Here is a 20,549-nt window from a genome sequence, read left to right as displayed (position 1 = left end):
AAAGTATCATACGAGAGATGTACATACAGTAATAAAAGGCTTGTGATATTAATACAGTCCCACTTAGGAAGCATTACAGAACTGTCCTTGACCTTACTGACTTAATCTTTTCATGCTGTTAACCATTCTCACTCTAGAGACTTTGTTTGGAGGGCATCTGACCTCTTCAAAGAGTCCCATTTCTGGATTAATTAACTAGGTAAATTCATTCTGCTTTATGACGTCCGCATACTTTCTGTAATTGCTTTTGAAACAAAATTATCAGTGACCACAGAAGGATCGGAGCAGTGCACCCATGCATTTTAATTTAATACACTAACATCTGGACTGCTTTTGTACAGTCGGAAAGGGTATATACGAATTTCACAACCATTCTAGTTGCTTTTGAAACTAGAAATGTAATGAATGAGAACTGTACCAACAACTGTGCTGCGATAGTTTGTCAAACTTATACATATGTTCAGATGGTAGAAAAATGTGCCCCAGTGAACACAGTTTTTTTTCTCTTCAAATAGAAATAAGCAGCTTAGAAATTGTTCCTTTCTCTAACTCAAATCAGGATTTATGTTGCCAAGACAGCATAACAGTGAGGGTCTGGAGCTGTGCTATTTCTGGAAAATAAAGATTACAGACAGTGGAAACTTATCTGTGTCCAGTCCCAGAACTGCTGAAGAGTGTGATCAATGGAACAGATCCAAGATGCCTAGGATAGTGTATATGAGTGTGTACGTTTGTTTGTGTGCGAGAACAATCTCAAACAATTTGAGAGCCAACAGTTTTGCCTTCCTCTCCGCTGTTAATCATTAATCCAACAATCTCCTGAAATAAGGTAAGTCCTCATGATATGCACAGCCAAAAATCCCCAGACAGGTCAAATTGGAGACAAGACATGGATTCATTTTAGTTCTATCTCAGCATTAGAATTAAAATGCAAGGAGAAACAAGCACTGACATTGTGACCTCTCAGAGTTGCTGCCATCAAAATCCAACACCTACAGCCATTACCGATGTACACAAAGATGGGAAAGAGTGTTTAAGACTAAAGAGATAGATTGTACAGTAAATAGAGGGATTCACCACACTGTGACAGAACCCATATTATTTTCAGCATTTTCACAAAGGAACACTTGTATAACCATTCTGTCCAATTTAAATGTGGAAAGGTTCTGTTTTAATAACTACCAAAAACCATCCATCAATTTTCTAACCACTTTTTTCCCCAACACAGAGTCCGTGGGGGAGTCAGAGCTTGACCAAATACAGTAACTTTAAGTAAAAATAAACAGCGAAAATCTCAATGAAGGTTTACCTAATTATAAACATGTAAAACAAAACAAATAATAAAACAATAACAAATCGGTAAAATAAATGATAAAATTATGGAGAATAGACTAGCAATAAAGTTAATGGTGCATGGATGGTGATGCAGATTTTTAAAAATGCAGAAAGAACTGGCACCTTGAAGAAAAAATTACCTTTACAAGCTCAAGCTGCAAAGTTGATTTTTTTCCCCAGTTTGGGGAAATGAATTGTATCCCTCACTCTGTGCAACGAAGCCTGCCTCCAGCTAAACAAAATTAGCCATCTGGCAAACAAAGTTGGAGAAGCCAGGGAATCCATGTGCTGTTTGGTCAGAGGAACAGCGCTGGGCACAAAACCAACATTGCTATTGAGGAGGGTTCAATGTTAGTTCATGTTACTACAGAGCAAGATATTCAAATATAGAAGTTCAGAAGTGAGGTCTGGGACAGGACTGAAAGAAGTGTATGAGTGAAGTGGGAGCTTGAAATTGTCCATCACATCCTAGATCCACATCTGGAAATAGCTGGTCTTCAATAAAACAGACAATACAAATATTTAATAGGTTTATTCCATGCTGAAAAAAAGAAGAAAGAGAACACAACGTTTCGGCCGTGGAGCCTTCTTCAGGTGTGCCTTCAGGTGTGGAGCCACCTGAAGAAGGCTCCACGGCCGAAACGTTGTGTTCTCTTTCTTCTTTTTTTTAGCATGGAATAAACCTATTACTTGTTCCTTTGCAGCCTACGCATGCCGACGCAGCTCCCCACCTGAAATACAAATATTTACACTGAATCAATCAGTGTCTGGCATGGAGGATGAGCAAACACAGAAAAACATCTTCCATCCTCTTCCGAGGCCTGCAAAACTAACTTTAAAAAGGGATGGATGGCCAGAGTCCAAGAGATGGGGCGAGATGGAGCCCACTGATTATACCCCTGGAAATTTCCCACACAATGGGAAAATCTATCTGTTTTAATTTTGGGATTGTAAAGGGATATTTCTCACTCACTACTTGAAATGGTTCTATATTTTAAAAAAAAGTTTGATGTGAAAAAGAAAAAGTAGGAATGAACTCTCCCTAAACATAGCTATCGGAGAATGCTTCAAAAAGAGATCTCGTATTGAAAAACGACACCCATCCTGGTAGTGTTTGTAAGGCGGGGGGTGAGGGGTCTAGGAAGGTAAAGCCTACGTGTGTTGTCCATGTCAATTTACAACACCTTCATCAACAACAAACATAAAAAGAACACAAACTCCCCATGCTCCCTGCCTCGTCCTCTAATTCAATACTGTAGATGCTTTCTGGCAAAGGAAAACACTCATTTATAAGGATTAATCTGCAATTACCAGCAATTAACTCAGTGGTTCAAAAGTTCGGCATCACTAGCAAGTACCTTCAGAATAATTCCAAGTGATATGGCTTCTCCAGAGAGTAAAGATATAATGTGTTGGACTCGACCTTACAACTTATCTATTCGGAGTATTTTTTTTTAAACACCAACACCCTTTATTTTAACAAAGCCTCCTTGAATAACCACTGCCTTCCACAATAAAGCTTGGTCCGTTATGTGAGGAGAAGAATAATGTAAAGGTAAAGATTACCTTTCTAAATCACATTCCTGCTTACCAATGCAAACCTACAGACAAAATGTTCAGTTCTGCTCTTTCAAATGAAGTGCAAGGTAACTGCAGTCACCAAAATGTTACAGAATAAGAAGGTGGATAACGAGAAGGAGGAAACAATGAGGGGACACAGACAGTGCAGGAGAAGGAGAAGATGGATTCACAAACGTTTGGGTACTGCCACATTTTGCCATTCGACAAGTTAGCAAAAAACGTAAGATTTATTTTGACAACAAGAGGCTAAATCAAATGAAACATTAAAAAATGATGAGAAGACAAATTAACACAGAATACTTGCTAAACTGGACTTGCGCAGCTCAGAATAATTTCATGCATACAAAACTTTGTGTTCTCCTGTTGTTCTCTGCCAATGACATCATTTTCAAGATTCAGCTATTCTCCTTTATCAAAGCTATTGCAGTTTTTTAGCTCACACAGATTACAAAACTGTCACACAAAATAATTGATACACTTCATTAATAACTACCAAGCAAGATGTAATTCAGAAAAACATTTAGTGATTATACATATAAAATAAAGATTACATATAGTATTAAAAAGCATTGACGCCTATTAGTAATTAATTTCATAATATTTGTGGCAGTCAATCTAGACAAAACACAATTCTGTAACCAACAGAAATTCCTCCAAATACTGGAGATCACTCAATGCAAAACATGTTTACTTGTACTGTACGTACCTTTGACCTCTGGAGACAAGGGTTTCTAATCCATCTCCAAGCACAGGAACATAGTTTCCGGGTGTCCGCAAAGCTTCTTAGTTTCCTGCATCACACAGAGTCCCCTCAAGTCAGAGTGCTGGGCTCCAGCTCAGGCAATCTGTAAGACAGACCAAAGGTTGCTGTTGGATGTACTTGGACATACACTCTTACAGATCTACTATATGTTTTTTCAAGGCATAACAGGATAGCTTGCAGACCAGACACGTGAAAAGAAAACTATTATAGAAAAAAAATGAAAAAAAATCAAGATTTGTTTTGAACAATGCTGTTGGCCACAGGTCAGCACATCACTGCAGCTGACACCTTCACAGCTTCCTCTATTAACCCTGCAAACAAGCACACCTCAGGTGTGTCCAGTAATTTTCTCTGATATTCAATCATTGACCTTCACAGGGCGTGACTGTGTCCAATTGTATCAAACTGCAAGTGACTGCACTACTTCTACTCTGGGGACTGATTGTAAACAGCTGAAATCAATTCACATGTGGTACAGGTTTCAGGCTGAATCCTGCATATCAGATGCCTGCGAGTTAACCAAATCAAATTTTAAGCTGTGTATGAAACCTTATCACCCAAAAAGCTACCTGACACATCTATCACTAACACAAATTATATTTCACCATGGATAAAACAACTTGATTATGCAATTTTTTCATATCTGTTTTGCCTTGTGGATCCAAGACGTCACTTCCAAAAAGTGAAAAATCAATTCAACAGCTGAATCAGCTATTTCTTTATAGCTTGAATTGTACTCCGTTTTACTCTGAAAATTACGAATTTTACTCAGAGTACCAGAGCAAAATCCAGTAAACCCTTCTGCTTATCTGAAAAATCCTCATCAATGCAGAACAATAGCTGAAACTTGCCAAAAGACACAACCACTGCAAATCTGAAAACCTGAATAAATTCCATCTTTTTGTTTTCTGTAACAAGAGTTGGAAGAGCTGCAGTGAGTTCACAGGGTACCCATTTATTTTCAGGCTGAAAGAGTAGTGTGTTTGGCACTGGAGAGACGACACAAAGTAAATTAATAAATAAAGAGTCCATCACCTTGCGGTGTCATGGCATTTCTCTTTTGGAAGCTAAAAGAGATCATCACAGGAAAAGAGGGACCAAATTTAGCCTCCGGCTGGATGTGTGGGTGTGCGCGCGAGCAGGTTTGTGTGTCTTGCAAAGGAAAGGGAGCAGAAATATCGGATGAGAGGGACGTGAAAGGAGGGAGAAGTGCTGCTACAGAATGAAGAACCGGTTGGCAGGGATCCACAGAAGATAACAGAAATACAGTAAGAAGCCCAGGATTCAAAACAGCAAATAAAGAGCCAAACCAGTCACTGCCTTCACCTTCACAACACATTCACCTTTGAAAGTCACCTGGGTCATTAAATCAATCAAATCAAGACTTCAAATACCAACGTGCTTTTATTTTAAGAAAATTGTTCAACCTTTTTTGTTCACGTTCCAAAAAAAACACAAACTCTCTTACACTGTTGGCATTGGTGATAACCTGATAATACATCTCGTAAATAAGACACAGAATGGATGAAAAACAGTAAAGAGACAAACTAATGCTCTTAGTTTAGGCTTAAAAAACCAAAAAGGAACAAGTAATGGGTTTATTCCATGCTGAAAAAAAGAATGAAGAGAACACAACGTTTCGTCCGTGGAGCCTTCTTCAGGTGTCAACTACCTGAACTACTTAAAAAAAACAGTATAATGCGTAAGTCTCATCTCAAAACTGGTGGTTGTGGGTTCAGGTCCCCGTTGCAGACACTGCTCTGTACCTTGAGTAAGTTAACCCAATTGTTCCACTTCACCCAATGTTTAAATCTGGCACCACGTTCACAAGGATAAACTCTGGCCCAATGAGTCGTGGCTCAAATTCAGAAAGGAAATTTAGGCATATTTGTATACAATAAGTAATCCACACAATCCTACCTTTGACAAGCGAAGAGTAGAGTGGTTCTTTAATCATACCAGCAGTGCACAATCATGTGTTCTTTTACATCTGACTAGGCAAAAGCTGAATAGGGTGAAGACTAAGCTCTTACCACAGAACCACACACACGGCACAGATTGGTGGTACTTTTTCAGCTCCCTGGCTTGTGTTACAAGACCTGACCTCAAATAAAAGACTCTTTAAACCCTGCAACTCCGACAGCTGGAATTTGCTCATTTGTTACTATTTATCCTATTTTTGAGCTACAAACGCTTACTGAAGTTTCTCTACTTTTTACCATAAGTACCCATACTGAAAGGGCTTTTTTCCATACAGTACATCATGCAGGATATCTTAATATAGCACAAATGCAGGAGAAAAAACAAAGTTTAATTAAAATGCCATTAACAGTAGTAGTGTTGAAACTTCTGATTGATGTTTCATCAGGCCTTCATACCTTAAGGAATTCACAAAGTCTGTAATGTACAAGAAAAACTAATTTTTAACACATACTCCTCGATCTGTATTTCTCTGAAATACGGAATTTTGGACCAGCACCCCAGTACATTTTCCATGCAAACGGATAGTAAAATCAAGCAGAGCAATAGCGGAATCTCTAACAATACTGTTTTTTGCCAATTCTGCTGTAACCTCAAATTCAGCCCCTACGGCTACCCCTCAAGTTATACAAGAATATCATTTGCTGTCAGGCATGACCCACATAGAAGAAGCATACTAATTTACTGGAAAGAGCCAATAAACAAACAAACAAACCAGAGACCAGTAACATCATTGAAATTCTGACTTCAGGCCAACTGGTTACAGCTATCAGAATCATTTAAAATTAAGAACTAAAGTACAAATAGAGGTACCGATGCTAAATCATAGGCTACAGACAGATAACATTTTAAGTTCTCCCTCCCCCCAGTGAAACTCATACATGTTCAAGACTTAGGTCCTAAAGTCAGAAGGCTGGGCACAGCTGGACTACAAAAAGCAGCTGGAGTCCAATCAGGTGAGCTAAGACTGTTCAGTGCTTAAGGTCTACAGTGCAATGTACTAAGTGTATAATACCTATAAACACTATCCATCTCAGAACAGCAGGGGTACAGCCTAGGGTCCAGCTGCACTTTTAGGGTTTGTATTTTAAATTGCTATATTATTCCGAGTGCAGACAAATACATTGTAACTTACTGTATGTCTTGGCACACTGAATATTCATAAGCTTCTGTTCTTATATGAAGTAAATACCTTTTTAGATTAAAAACAGCTTATACAGGTGCAAGTATGACAAAAAAGACAGCAAGACAGGTGACAAGGGAAAAATAAAAAAAACAATAAAACCATTCCATCCACAGAATATGATTAGCAAAGGGACAGTAGCTTGAAAGAATTTATTTTCAGTCCCATCACAGTTGGGAACTGATCACTTACACATGAAAAGTGCTTTAGGAAGTGAGGCCAGATCTTTGCAGGACAGAACAGTCTCATTTAGGCATTTCCACTAGTGAAAGGGTAACTGCACTTCCTCCAGTGCTCCTGCCGAACGTGACATTAATACAAATCACTCAATTAGTGTTGAGCTGTCCCGTAAATCAGCAGTGGTCCCACAGGAGAGAGAGAGAGAGAGAGACTGAGCCACAGTAGTAGTCGGTGTCACTGTACAGCAATATCTCTGCCTTTAAGCAGAGGGAGGAGTTGGAGTGTACGTATGTTGAATATCTGCGATAAAATATACAACTATGAAAAAGATGAAAGCTCTAAATGGCAATTCACTTGAGCATCTTAAAGATTCTAAATTAAAGTAATCGCCTGTGTACAGGTCCACAGGGAGAAATGTCATTTTCAGATACTGTTTAAGTAATTATAGTAACAGTACAGGAGCCATAACAAAGTTAAGTTTTCCTGACATTATTAAAAAATAAACTAAGTCTGCCTCCTTTTCTCTTTCAGAACTTAATTTTTTTTAATCCCAATGTTTTAAGGATTCATCGTATTTAATGTCTTAAGATATACAAATCAGAGCCAACAGTGGAAGGCAGCACCATTTTTGTTTTGTGAACATTTTTCCAATTGGAGTTTAGATCCACATTATAAGCTTGACACAAGAAACTGATAAATTCATCAACAGGCTAGACAGAAGCATTATACATTTTATCAGGTTAAATAATCAGATGGTGCTGGGACAGTTGACAGTGCTGGGGCAGTCACAACTCTTTTACCACCACAGCTGCAAAAGACTGATGCTATCGTGTGCTCCTGTGTAGCTCAAAGGCATTATTTCAGCACATGGGTTGAACACCAATCATCCAGACACTGCCTGTTTGGACAAGGGATTGGGGATTCCCTAAAATTCGGGGATTCTCAAAGCAGCATTTCAGGAGCTGACTCTTTATAGCTTAGGATGCAGGGGCCCAAGCAAGCCCTTGGTTTGCCATACCACCGCCACACCAGTGGCAGCACACATTTGCCATTCAATTTTAACAGTCTTAATGCATAAAAGTAAGGAATGGGTGAGGGTGAATGCTTTAGTTCCTCCTTTGCAGGTAAGAGACACACAGTGAGAAAAGTGGCAAATGAAGGGAGGCTATTTAGTTCATCTACTGTAGCTCATTTGGCTTCTGGAAGCTTATTGATCCAAGGGTTTCACCAAGTGAAGCCTTTTCAACAACACAGCAGGGCTGCTTGTTCCAGACTCCCCCAACTCGTTGTGTGAAGAAGTGCCTCCCATTCTTAATTTTAAATGCACTTAAGTAGTTCCCATTTGTGTCCCCTGAGTCATTTTGGAGGTTATAAAAAGGATATAAAAAAACTTGACCATTCCAGAAGTTACTTTTACAAATGTATCTTTACGAATTTAACAATGTATTCTAAAACTTCAACTAACCTGATGAGGTTCCATTTGTTTTAACTTAATTAAAAATGTGCTGATAAAAAAGTGTTTCTCTAGAATACATTATTCTAAAGGAATGCAGTGGTTATTAAGAGATTATACTTCTTGTTAAATCTCTTTATTCCCATTTATGTCAGATGTTAAAGCCAATGTTTTAGCAGAGTCCCTGAAGAAACTGCTACAAATTGCAGTATAGATCATCACAGTAAAAACAACATGTAAAGTTGTAATAAAATTCTTAAAGGGTAGATGAAACATGACAGTGGCAATTTAATAGTATATTTAACCTTTAACCTTTAATGTCATCCCCACTGCCAGTTCAGTAAAGAGGCCCCTTCTAACTGTTAACCTGTCTGGTGCTTCCCAGCCACATTTCAGAGTTCACAGAAAAATTATCCAATTTGTTATTTTCTCAGAAGAGCTTTCATGTACCCATCAGTTCTTATTAATACTAACAGAACAGACTGTTTTCTGCTTACTGTGTAAATGTCTTTACTGGGAGATCTCTCTTACATCCCACAAGGCACCTGCCATACCTGTGCTGTGTGACCTTTAAAAAGGGGCTGCATTGTACATTTCCCTTAGTGAGAGGTGAGAAATCTCAACAGCCTAGATACATTTCATCCACCACCTGCAGGAATACAAGTGAGTACAAGGTTGGTTATGAGACCCTAAGTTGGGGAGGAGACACTGACAATTTCAGTGCCATTATAGAAACTGGTTTGATCAGGGATGAAACAGCAAAATTTCACAGAGTTAAGTGACTAAAATGCAAAAGGAAACTAACTCAGTGTCACGAACACGGCCTGAAATCTGTCGGGTCTTGTAGTAGACCCTATGCGATGCAGTAAGAGCTGGAGAAAACAGGAGGTGTTTTATGGGAGAACGCACAGGGGTTTGATAGTGCACAAAATAATAGTGACAGTCCGTGAGACAGTGAGTGGGGGAGACAAAGGATGGGTCCAAGGGCAGGTCAAAACACAGTCCGAGAGTCCATCAACAAGGAATCCATCCTGGGACGCAACAAGGTTAAAATCCCCGGGAGGGGGGAACACACGGACAGACAAGACATGGAGGTCCAAGGGTGACGGGGCGAGATCCTCCAGACCCCGGGCTCAGGGAGCGGGAGGTGTCGGGGTGAGGCCTGTGCCCTCAGGAGACGGACGTAGGGTTTCCTGGTGCCAGGCGGGCCTCGCGACACCCGTACCCTAATGATGAGCCCCGAGGACTGGAAGAGCTGGTCTTTAAATAAAAAAACCTAAGAGGGTACACCTGGGGAGCCTAACAATCACAAGGACAATAATGGGAGCAGTGGAGCGCCCTCTATGGAGGGATGTCGGGCATGACACTCGGGGATTCTCCTATGTATTTTGTGTAAGTGCTGTACAGCAGGCCATGTGTTGTTGGGATATCCAGTTGCAGCTAACCAAGCAAATTAAAAGCCTTGCCACTCTCATAATTCACCTAACACATAATAAGGAATACCCATTATCTTTCCAATTTGCGAGAAAAGAGCTACGAACATTGTAGCAGTTGGCAACAGATAGCACTTCCAGAATCTGAAAGCTTTATTATGTAAAATACATTGGAATTAAGTTACTTTCTTTCTTTGATGTAAAAACGATACCTGTAAAACAAAGCTTTCTTTTTTAAAGGTTATGCTCTTAAGAAACATGAATGAAAAGGGTTTAAATTGAAGGAGATAAAATAACAATTTAGGCTTTCAAACAGTCCTTTATAATGACAGTAATATCTTATCCAGTCCTGCATTGTCTTCTCAGTGATATTACCTACTGATGATGAGAAAAAGGAAACCACAGGACATGACAGAGGCTGTGACTGCCAAGGCCCATCAAAACAGTAACACTGCACACATAAAAAACAACTGAGTCTCACTCAATGTGCAATACACTAAGAACACTTTCAAAATCACAATGGGACATAAAACAGACAAATTAATTTTCCAATTAAGGTTAAAATTTCAAATTACAGAAATATTCTTTAAAATCTTCATCTTTACATTCCCCAGCAAAGGCTATATTTATTAATGCTTTTTTAGTTGGAAGCTGTCTATGCCATGAGCGCATTTATTAAGTGAGTGTGCAAGCAAACAAGCTACAAAAAGCACAGCATGGTCCCACGAACTAGGTACCACAGTGTTTAACACCATTAAACTTTGTTCAGGTGATGCCTTAGAAAATGTATTTTGATAGGTAAAAAATACCAACTTCTTAGGAGATAGGAAACAGTTTTCCAAAAATTACTTTTAAAGTGTGACTGTTCATACACAGTACATTACAGTACCAACTGTAATGAAATTTGAAAGATCCGCCGCAGCATTTTGTGGTGAAAATTCAAACCATCCTTCTTAAAGTTTCTGTAACAGTAAGGGGCATTTCATCCTGACATATAGCAAGCATTGAGGGGGCACTCAAACACTCTTTGCAAAAATGGAGAAGCATAAAGACAAAGGAAGTGTTAAACCTAGAAACTCCAGCAAAGGAGGAGTGTTGGTGCCAGGGGGTGCAATTCAGATTTAAAGAGAAAAAGGCAAGCAAGATGGACGAAGAAGGAAGATTCAATCGAAATGGCAAAATGGAAGAAAATAAAGATTGGTTAAAATGCGTGAGGAAACAATCTGTTCTGTAAAGCTGCGTGCATGCTCTGAACACCAAGACAGGAGAGAGCCTTCCCTGCTGCCTGCTCTTCCTGTGAAACGGGTACTGTGTGGGGGCAATGTGAAGAGTAAGGCTTCATCTGGATGTTTTGGGAGAAACCTGCTGATTCATCACTATTCACAGCAATCAGAGGCAAGTGTGTACATGCATACCATACATAAACAACACTCTCAGCCAGAGCTGAAGTAAACACAACTGCTAAAAGACCCAGAGGCACAAGCACCAGCTTCGTGGTATGCTTGAACCCCCCAAAAAACTCACTGTGCTCAATCCCACTGAGCACGTTCTTATCCAACATTCAAGAACATGAAAAGAATTTGAAAACAGTGTAGAAGAAACTGTAACAATCTTCAAAGAGAACAACTCCAAACCATACTGCTTAGAGTCCTGTGAGATATACAGATTACTTTTCAACTAATTAAGACAAGCGAATAGGATTCTGGAGAAAAACATTAGGTTAAGTAGGCTCATACCTAGTGAAGCTGCTTAGTTCTCCTTAGATTTATTATCTTTTATCAGTTGTTTGGAATCTTTGTTTCTACCCTGCAGATATAAATATTTAGGTAGCTCTCTGAAGTCATGCCATGATTCACCCACATTGTAGGCAGCATCTGGTTTGGCACGAAACAGTGACTGGTATCATGACCTAGCATTTGTGCCATTATGAAAACCAGATCCATTACTCTTTACATTCTACAACACGTTACATGAATGTATTTTAATCATTGGTTGGAATTCTCCCCTTCAGTCATGACAATAAATGGAAATGTTACTCAGAATTTAACATTCTAACTTGCTTCATTTTTAAAATTTTCTCAATTGTTTTATCTCACAGGAAACTGAAGTATTCCCCAATGACATCTTCATGTTGTGGTTCGGTTGTAGAATGTTCGATTCTCTGATTGTGGTTTATTAATCCTGTTATATTGGGGGAAAATGAGGAGACCTGTGAACCCTAACATCAATATTTACCATATGTTTTCGTCTCAGTCCCCCTGTTCTTAAATTTCTCAGTGCAGCTACATGCTCACAGCATTAATAAGCTCTCCTTGGTGAAGACGCACAACTATATTTGGAACATGCTACAGATATAGATCTTACTAATTTGGGAAGAGGAGGGGGTTTCATTTCATTTCTAAGTGCCCTCACTAATGCAATTGTCTCAATTGTACATCGTTTGGCAGTAATTGATTTTTTCCACTTCAGTGTAGTTCAGATTGATGGAATTACATCTTAATTGTTTATAGAAACGTGCTGTGGCACAAGGTAATGCACAGAGCTCCCACAGCTCAAAAGCAGAATACTGCCTGCATGAGATTGGAACAGGTAAACAGTCCTGTGCACCATAAATTTCAAATCAACAAGTACAGTAGGTTAGCTGTCCATGGTTCTGAACTGTTGAGATACTCTAGTGAGATCACGGACATATAAAAGCAGAAGACAGCTGAGAGAGAGATATCTGATTTGTTTTCTATAATCCTTAAATCCTGTGCTGAGGATGCATTTTGATGTAAAAAGGAACATAATAAACAGACTAAATGAAGCCAATGTCAAAGAAAATAAAATACCAGTTTAAATAAGAAGGCTATTAACAAATGATTTGAATTAATCATTTGTTAGAAGATGCTTTCATTCTCTAAATGATTTCAATAAACCATGTGTGCAAAAGTATATTATTACAATACTATAATACAAACAAACGTAAAAACACAAAGGCAACAAAGACCTAGCAATTTATTAGGCAATAAATAATTTATTAAAAGTACCTAGAAGGATGACCCAGTTTTAAAATTGGAAGTCATGATGAGTATGCAGGGAAGACATCTTTAGCAGAATCTTCCTCGCTGGTCTTTAGTATTTTTAATGACTAGAAACATGCTGCACCCTCCCAAGACTAATTGATTTTGCTCTTGTATGAAGTGTGGACTGGTGGCTGTAAAGTCCTCATTAGTCCAACAGAGAGCAAAGGTCTACCAACACCCACTCAGAACACTAAACTAATACATTCAAAACCCTTGCCTTGATTTTCTGTAAATTTGGAGCCAGAAACAGTGCATAGCAATGATATGATAAATACAGTTGAAATGTATTTCCAATGTTTAAATTAGAGTTTCAGCATTTACTTTGAATTCTCAATGTTTTAAAAAGGTTAAATAGTAATAGCAATGTTCTTGCTCTTCTTCCTTAAACAGCTTTGAAAATAATTCTTTGGGAATTCCTTATACTGCGAAAGTAAATCTGAAAAGACAGCACTATGCTGAGCACACCTGGCCTACAGTATGCTCCATCAGCGAACCGAACATTGAAACTGTTTCTTATCTCTGAAATATCTTATATCTGAAATGTGTTATTTTGTCCAAATATGAGGGAAAAAAGGATCACTCATTTTTAAAAGTCACAATGACTGGAAAACTCTTCGGATCGAACACAAATTTAACTTGCTGAAGAATTTGGTGTTTGATAGTACTTAAAAAATGGAAAATTCATGCAATGTTACTGCTAGTGGGTGACCCTATCTTCAGCACTGTAACATAGGAAACCTCTCAGGTATATCATGCACCTGTGCATTAACAGAACACTGACAGTAACAGTACTATTATTTCCAGGAAAAATTAATTAAACAGTGCAAGAACACAGAAGTTAATCACCTCCCACTACAGTTATCACACTGTTTTCTTTGAAGTAACAAAAAGAAAGGAAAAATACTAATTAATTCTCAAAGAATGAAACTGTGCAGTTCATCAAGAGATTAATGAGCTGATTCCCATGAGCACTGACACAAGTAGTTCAATAAATAAATTCTTAATATTCAGACTGTAAACACAAAGTTATGAAGTTCCCAACATATCAAGACATGGTGGCAACTTAATATTCCCAATATTTTAGGTCAGTGGTTCTCAAACGTTTTCGATGACGTAACCCTTTTCGGTCTAAGCCAATGCTGCGGATCCCCAGCAACCCTTTTTCTTACTTTTCAGGAATTGGCTATGGTGGTGTTCTGCAAAAAGCATTCTAGGACTGCTATTCAGAAGCAATTTAGCCAACGTATGAGCCCACTGAGTTTATTTCAGTCATTTATTTATCACATGAGGCTAGCACTAAGCAGGGCTGAGCCTGGTCAGTACCTGGTTGGGAGTCCTCCTGGGAAAACACCTGTGATTGCTGCTGGAAGTGGTGTTAGTGGAACCAGTCTGTTCTGGTCCTAATGCCCCAGTATAGTATCGGGGACCCTATACTGTAGTGGGCACTGTCTTTCGGATGAGACGTTACACCAAGGTCCTGACTCTCAGTGGTCATTAAAGATCCCCAGGCATTTCTCGAGAAGAGTAGGGAGTTATCCCAGTGTCTGGGCCAAATTGCCCCCCTCAGCCCTTACTGTGGCCTCCAAATTGTCCCCATGTATGATTGGCTTGTACAGGCCCTGCGATTGAGTGGCGCCCTGTCCAGGATGTACCCTGTGTTGCGCTCGTTGCTTGCCGGGTGGGCTCCAGCTTCCCCACAACCCTCACCAGGAAAAATGGATGGATTAATCACATGATAACTTGTCTACGATTAGTACCCTTACAGTTCAATACAGTTTAATCACTGAAATATTCGTTGAGAATAAAAGAATCAAAGTTCTAACTGCCGGTTCGACCAAGTTAGAAGAAAATCAGAAGGGCTTCCTTCTGGATTGAAAAATTTTAATTTTTACACTGTTAACAAAGGAAAAAAAACTAATAGATTTATAGAACCAGGTGACATTTTTTGTGGTATAACTGGGCACAAATAGGAAAAGGTGGTAGCAAAATGACTAAGTAAAACACAGTGATAGAACAATACACGAGGTTTTATAACAAGAGTACTGATCATTTTAATCAAAATTGACTTCAAACCAGCAGAAACAGAATATTATCAGTGTGATGAGTGAGTTTGCCTCTTACTTCTACATTTTTCATATTTGGAGTGATGGGTGTGAGTTGCAGTCTCATGTTAGAATCTGCATCCAATCAGTTGCGATACTGTGGATATTTGTGGACATGTACTGTACGACGAAAATCCAGTTTCACACAGATAGGTGGTTACAAATGGGAGAAGAACAGCTTTCTCTGATAATACTGGATATTCATTTTTGGTGCTGCACCAAAACTCTGCCAACTGCACTTCATTAAAAGCTGTTTGTAAGGAAGAGCCTGAAATCAGATCAATGAACTTCTCATATTCTTGCGACGTGAAGTCTCGAAGTTTTTTTTTTAATTGTTTTTCACTTTCTTTTTCTTCTCTCGTGGTTGCAATAACTTCTGAGCGATCGTTCTACCTAGTGACATGCTATTTTCTCTCATTGTGAGAGTTTTTGAGATTTGCAGGATGGTGAGACGGCAAACATTTTTGTCTCCAAACAAGATAGAAGAGCAGATGGAAGAGGACATTTCATCCAACATCTTTGAGGTACCTTCTGGCTCTAGCAGCGAAAGTACAGAAATTTATTTAGAGTGAATTTGAAGATGTTTCACAAGATATGCCTAATTTTTCTGACTTCTTGGAGCCATGCAAAGCCATCGTAATTCACATTTTTTTATTTTTCTTGTAGCCTATGAGAGGGCAACAGAACCCCTGCAGACGTCCCACAGAACCCGAACACAGTTTGAGAAGCACTGTTCTAGGTGATGGAATAGTTTCACATGTGACATGAAAAATGGTACAGGTTCTGCTTGTCCAGTTTGTTGCTGTAATTCCTCACAAGAGCCTGCAGCTCATAAGACCTGAAACAAACAAGTCTATTGTAGAAATGCTCATGAAAAAAGCAAACCTCCTCACAAAACATACAATCTATGACATCTTTCATTAAACTTTGAAGAGCCATATGGAGAATTAACTCGAAACTCTTTGTTTATCGAGGATGCTCTCAGATTAGAGGAACATATGCCGAAAATCAAAGAGTAGGTACAGGGAATCTGTGCAGACTACATCTGACTGACTCACCAAGCTGAGAGATAATGAGATCTCTATGAACTTTACTCATCTGATTAAAAATGCAAACAGAAAAGCAGAACAGATCAAATTTAGCAGCTCTCCCCGCCTGTTTAAATGACAGTCTAAGTGACTAGAATTTAAGCAGTATTCTAAAAAGCAGGAAAATGCCCCTGAGCACAACAGCTGTAGAGGGAAACTGAGAACTCAAACATGGTCAGATTTCTAATTATCAAGGCCACGCTCCCAGACAGAGCGAACAGTGTTCTAATGATCTCGCACAGGATGAGGGTGCAAACTAAAATCAAGTGAGTCAAGTCTAAGCTTTCATTACCAATCTACCCAGAGTAAAGTAATGATATTTTTCATGTCTTGGGCTGTGGATGATGCAAGCAAACTGAATCCCCACAGGAGAGAGAGGAAGAAAAACCTAGAAAGAACAGAAAAATAAAGAAGAAAGGAAATCAGCATCTCCTTTTTAAATGATGAATGAATACGTAAAGCCTTCTCTTTACTCACTGGAATAATTTTATGACTGCCCTTATACAGTGATAACAACTGGAAGAGCTTCCAGCTATTAATTTCTAAATAAAAAAAACAGCCCATGTTCTCTGGGGATTCCCTCCGTTTCTGATATTATTTTAATGACCACTCACAAGGAACCTTGTCTCTGGAGCGCTAAAGCAATACGTTTCAGTTGAGTAAGTAACTCATTAAGTGGCTACTTCTTGGGAGTTATTTCTGTTCTGGGTCCTCCCTGCAATTCTAGTGAAAAGCGGTACCATTTTCCCAGTAGGCAAACTGTTGATATGTTTGTGCAAAGAACAGTTTTGAAGGAGGGTGGAGTATTCCTGAGAATCAGTTTATTAGCCTCACTATCGGGAGAACACTTCATTTCTCTTTTCCACAGATACACAGTAATACTATGGAAAATAACCTAAAAATCTAGATGGGGCTGAATAGATTGAATTGAGATGACAACAACTGAAACATGGTGGGTTTCTTCAGTTTTCCTAATGTAGACAGACCCGGGAAACATTGGACAGCATGTGTACACTCAAATTTCTCATTGTTCTAAAAATCTTCCTTAACACCTTTAAATCTTGGAATCAGGCCTCCTTTCAATGGACGTCTCTCAAAATCTTCAGATCCCACTTAAGGTGATCCACTGCATTATCGTTTGCTCTGTAAGTCAACACAGTGCTGTTTCCTTTATAATATAGAAAGTGGGGGTGCAGTGTTTCACATGTCAACTTGACACTGAATGCTGTCTACACATCACTTTCATCCATCTCCATTCATTTTCTTGTCCTCTGCCTTGGTTCTATATTTATTAATCTCCATGACTGGACACAGATTAGCCTTTCCTACAGTATATGTTGCAGAGAGACTGGTGTGAGCTGTGAGCTCCAACATCGAACCCTGAAGCTACGAAGTGACGATCCTGTGATAGAGTTGCTTTATCTCCCGAATTATTCACAGCCTCCCTTTTAGCTCCCCTCCAGAGATTTCCAAAAGGAAGTGTAGTTGGGCAGACGGAAACTCGACTGACAATCCTTGCAATGCCATCATACTGTATTTGTCTCAAGCATTCTCACCCACAGACAGAGAAGGATAAGATCAAACAGCAGGTTTTAATTCCCCGTGTGGCGCGCTCAGCTCAAACACCAGAGTCAGCTCAGCACACAAGCCAAGACTAAGCCACGTTGACTCTCTTTCCTAATTTACTGCAAAAAAGATTATCATGCATATTTCCCATTACCTTTATCTTTTATGGCACAAAAATCTACATGCCAGTACAGCTTAATTATCCATCAAACATTGTTCATAAACACAAAAACTGAATATAGTGAATCAAAAAGTAATTCTGGTTGTCATTGAAAACAGTGGAATATGACGTTTGAGATATTAAATGGAGAATGTTAGGAAGCAGATGGTTTTGGGGAGAAATTAATCACCTCCGTGAAACAAGCTGTCTTTGGGGAAAAAAAGGTTACATTTCTTCAGCAGAGAGGAGTTTAATGAGTAGCAGTTGCAGACCACAAGTCTTACTGCACTGTTTCACATTGGACAACCTACCCTCCAGGTAGGAAGCAAGAGCATGCACCCAAGCACTATCTGTACAGTATTACAAGGCCCGCTGCTTGCAGTCTCATGGTGTTGAGAACAGTGGCCCTGTAGTCTTGCAGAAGCATCACCACACTCCACAAAGACACCGAAGTGCCCGAAGACCACAGCTAGTGTAAGCACACCTTCACACACCAATTGATGTTTGTAGAAAGTCAAGTCCTCTGAGCAACCTTTCTTGTCGGCTGGCACCTATTATAAAAATATATTATGCTGCACACATGATGGAATGTCCTGCAGAGATTTAACCAAAAGACAACTGCAGATCAGGCACAAGAAGGTTATCTTGCAGACGCAGAACTTTCATATTTTAAGTTTCTAGAATTTAACTATCCCACAGTGTCCACTTCAGAACGGTCTTTCAGGGGACTGTAAAACAAATTAAATCATATTTACCGATTTCAGATGGTATCTAAAGGGAATCTCTCCTTTCATTTGTTGCTTTAACACTTACACCTTCACTGGATTACAACACGATACATTAATAATTTAGACAAATCATTTCACCTTCGAGTTCTTAATTGAAACTGTATGTGTTTGGCTATGTTGGTGGAAGGCTGATGAATTCAGTATACCACCACTGGGCTTTTCTCCACTGTATTTTATAGCCAACACTCTTCTAGGAAGGAAAGTCTTTATCAGGACATGGTATGGTGCTTTGAGAAAATAGAATGATAAGGCTCCTTTACTGTAAAATAATTAAAATCCTTTTTTAAAAGCAGTGTATTACAATGAGGGAGGATTGCAATTTATTAATAGCAAACTGGAAAAAAAAAGGTGCAAACTTATAGGTCATGATAGCTTACCCTGTTACCCAAGACTCAATGACAAACATACCAAGCTAGAAAAAAAGCACAGGCACAGAGAGAAAAAGAAAAAAAAAAACATTGTCAATTAGTTTAGCAATGCATGAGTGAGTAACGTGTCACAAATCCAGTCTCATCGAGGCTGAATATGATTAATCTGATGAGCACACAGAAAACATTGTCCTTGGTCGTTCTGATATTTTAGGAGCTCTCTTAAATCTAATTATGTGCGTGTATGCTAATTTACTCTGATTTTCTGGCTTTAATAACTGACAAGATAAAAAAAACTTTAGAAATAGATGTCCTTTCTCCTGTAGCTCACCGACTCGTCAACTGTTGCCAGTTTTTCTCCAAAACCAATGAAAAAAACATTTGCAACATTTGCAGTTTTACCACCCTTACAGGTCTGAACACACTTCATAGAGATTACTCCTGTCAACCATAGATGCACACTCCTACTTACGAATCGGACAGAGAACGTTCTAGAGCTATATATTGGCAATGCTGGAAAGCCAAAATTACAGGAACGTCCTTATCACACTCTCCGTCCATCCCTTGTCAGTTTGAGCCTCCTTGTGAGAGTCCCGGCATTTTGGTATTCCGTTTTCTAAACCGTTCCTGTCTTCCAGGTATGGCTGAGTAAAAGTGATCCCGTAAAATTCAAATTCAAGACGAAGGACAATTCAAAAGGAAAATTCTAAGACCAGAAAAGGAATCATTGAAAATATCTGCCATTCCATACTCATCTTGCATACTGTATGAGACTCATTACCATCACTCACTGAGCATTTGCTCTTATGATACTTAAAAATGCACTTGGCATTAGATCTGGACTGCATGCTCTCAGCGACCCAGCATAGGTTTGTGTGTGTGCTCCATCTTCCTCCAACGCATGTGAGGTTTAACTGTCTTTTCCAAATAGTTCCCCCAGATTCATCCCAATAAGACTGGTAGCAACTTTATTATTTAAAGATTTTGTTAAGTAACAAAACAAATGAATAATAGCATCAATCTTCTTTAGTTAAGACAATGATCTAATCGTCTAAAAAGGTCAAATGGGAAAATGTTAGAATGCTGCCTGTTGTTCTAATGAAAAGCTTCAGTGTTGTCATTCACAAAAACAGTTTTTTAAAGGTGCTTGTCTATCAACTCCCTAGTTGCTTTTTAACAACACAATAACATAGTCAGAGAAGAAGAGCACTTAAATGTGTAACACGCACAGCCAGTACTTCATTTTAAGGGCCCTTTTAACATCTTATCCTGTTTGAGAATTTTGATTCTACAACGCAGTCTAGAGAATTCTTTAATACGAAATACGAATTGTAGGGTATTTGTGTGCTCCACGTGCAGTCAACAGTGAATCAGAAAAGAGGAAGTGAAAACAAATCATTCAGGGCATTAGAACATTATGTTTCCATATATTTTGTTAAATATTAAATGCCTCTTTCCTTAGAAAAATTATTTTTCATAATTCTTTAGGATTTCAGTCTTCTTG

At 38.9% G+C, this 20,549-nt stretch overlaps 1 protein-coding gene across 4 annotated transcripts in view; it reads right to left on the bottom strand.

The window, feature by feature from the left end:
• The window catches only part of grik4 (glutamate receptor, ionotropic, kainate 4), a 312,974-nt gene that overhangs the window by 198,077 nt on the left and 94,348 nt on the right, over window positions 1-20,549 (bottom strand). For all 4 annotated transcript variants that reach the window (XM_069182439.1, XM_069182438.1, XM_069182440.1 and 1 more), the window contains one exon: window positions 3,623-3,761. The gene's annotated coding sequence lies outside the window, so the exon portion shown is untranslated. The remainder of the gene's footprint in view (window positions 1-3,622; window positions 3,762-20,549) is intronic.

This window comes from Lepisosteus oculatus, chromosome 23, assembly GCF_040954835.1.
Source record: "Lepisosteus oculatus isolate fLepOcu1 chromosome 23, fLepOcu1.hap2, whole genome shotgun sequence".
Classification (NCBI taxonomy): domain Eukaryota; kingdom Metazoa; phylum Chordata; class Actinopteri; order Semionotiformes; family Lepisosteidae; genus Lepisosteus; species Lepisosteus oculatus.
Note: the sequence above shows the minus strand (reverse complement) of the source record. Positions and strands in the feature narration are given on the sequence as shown.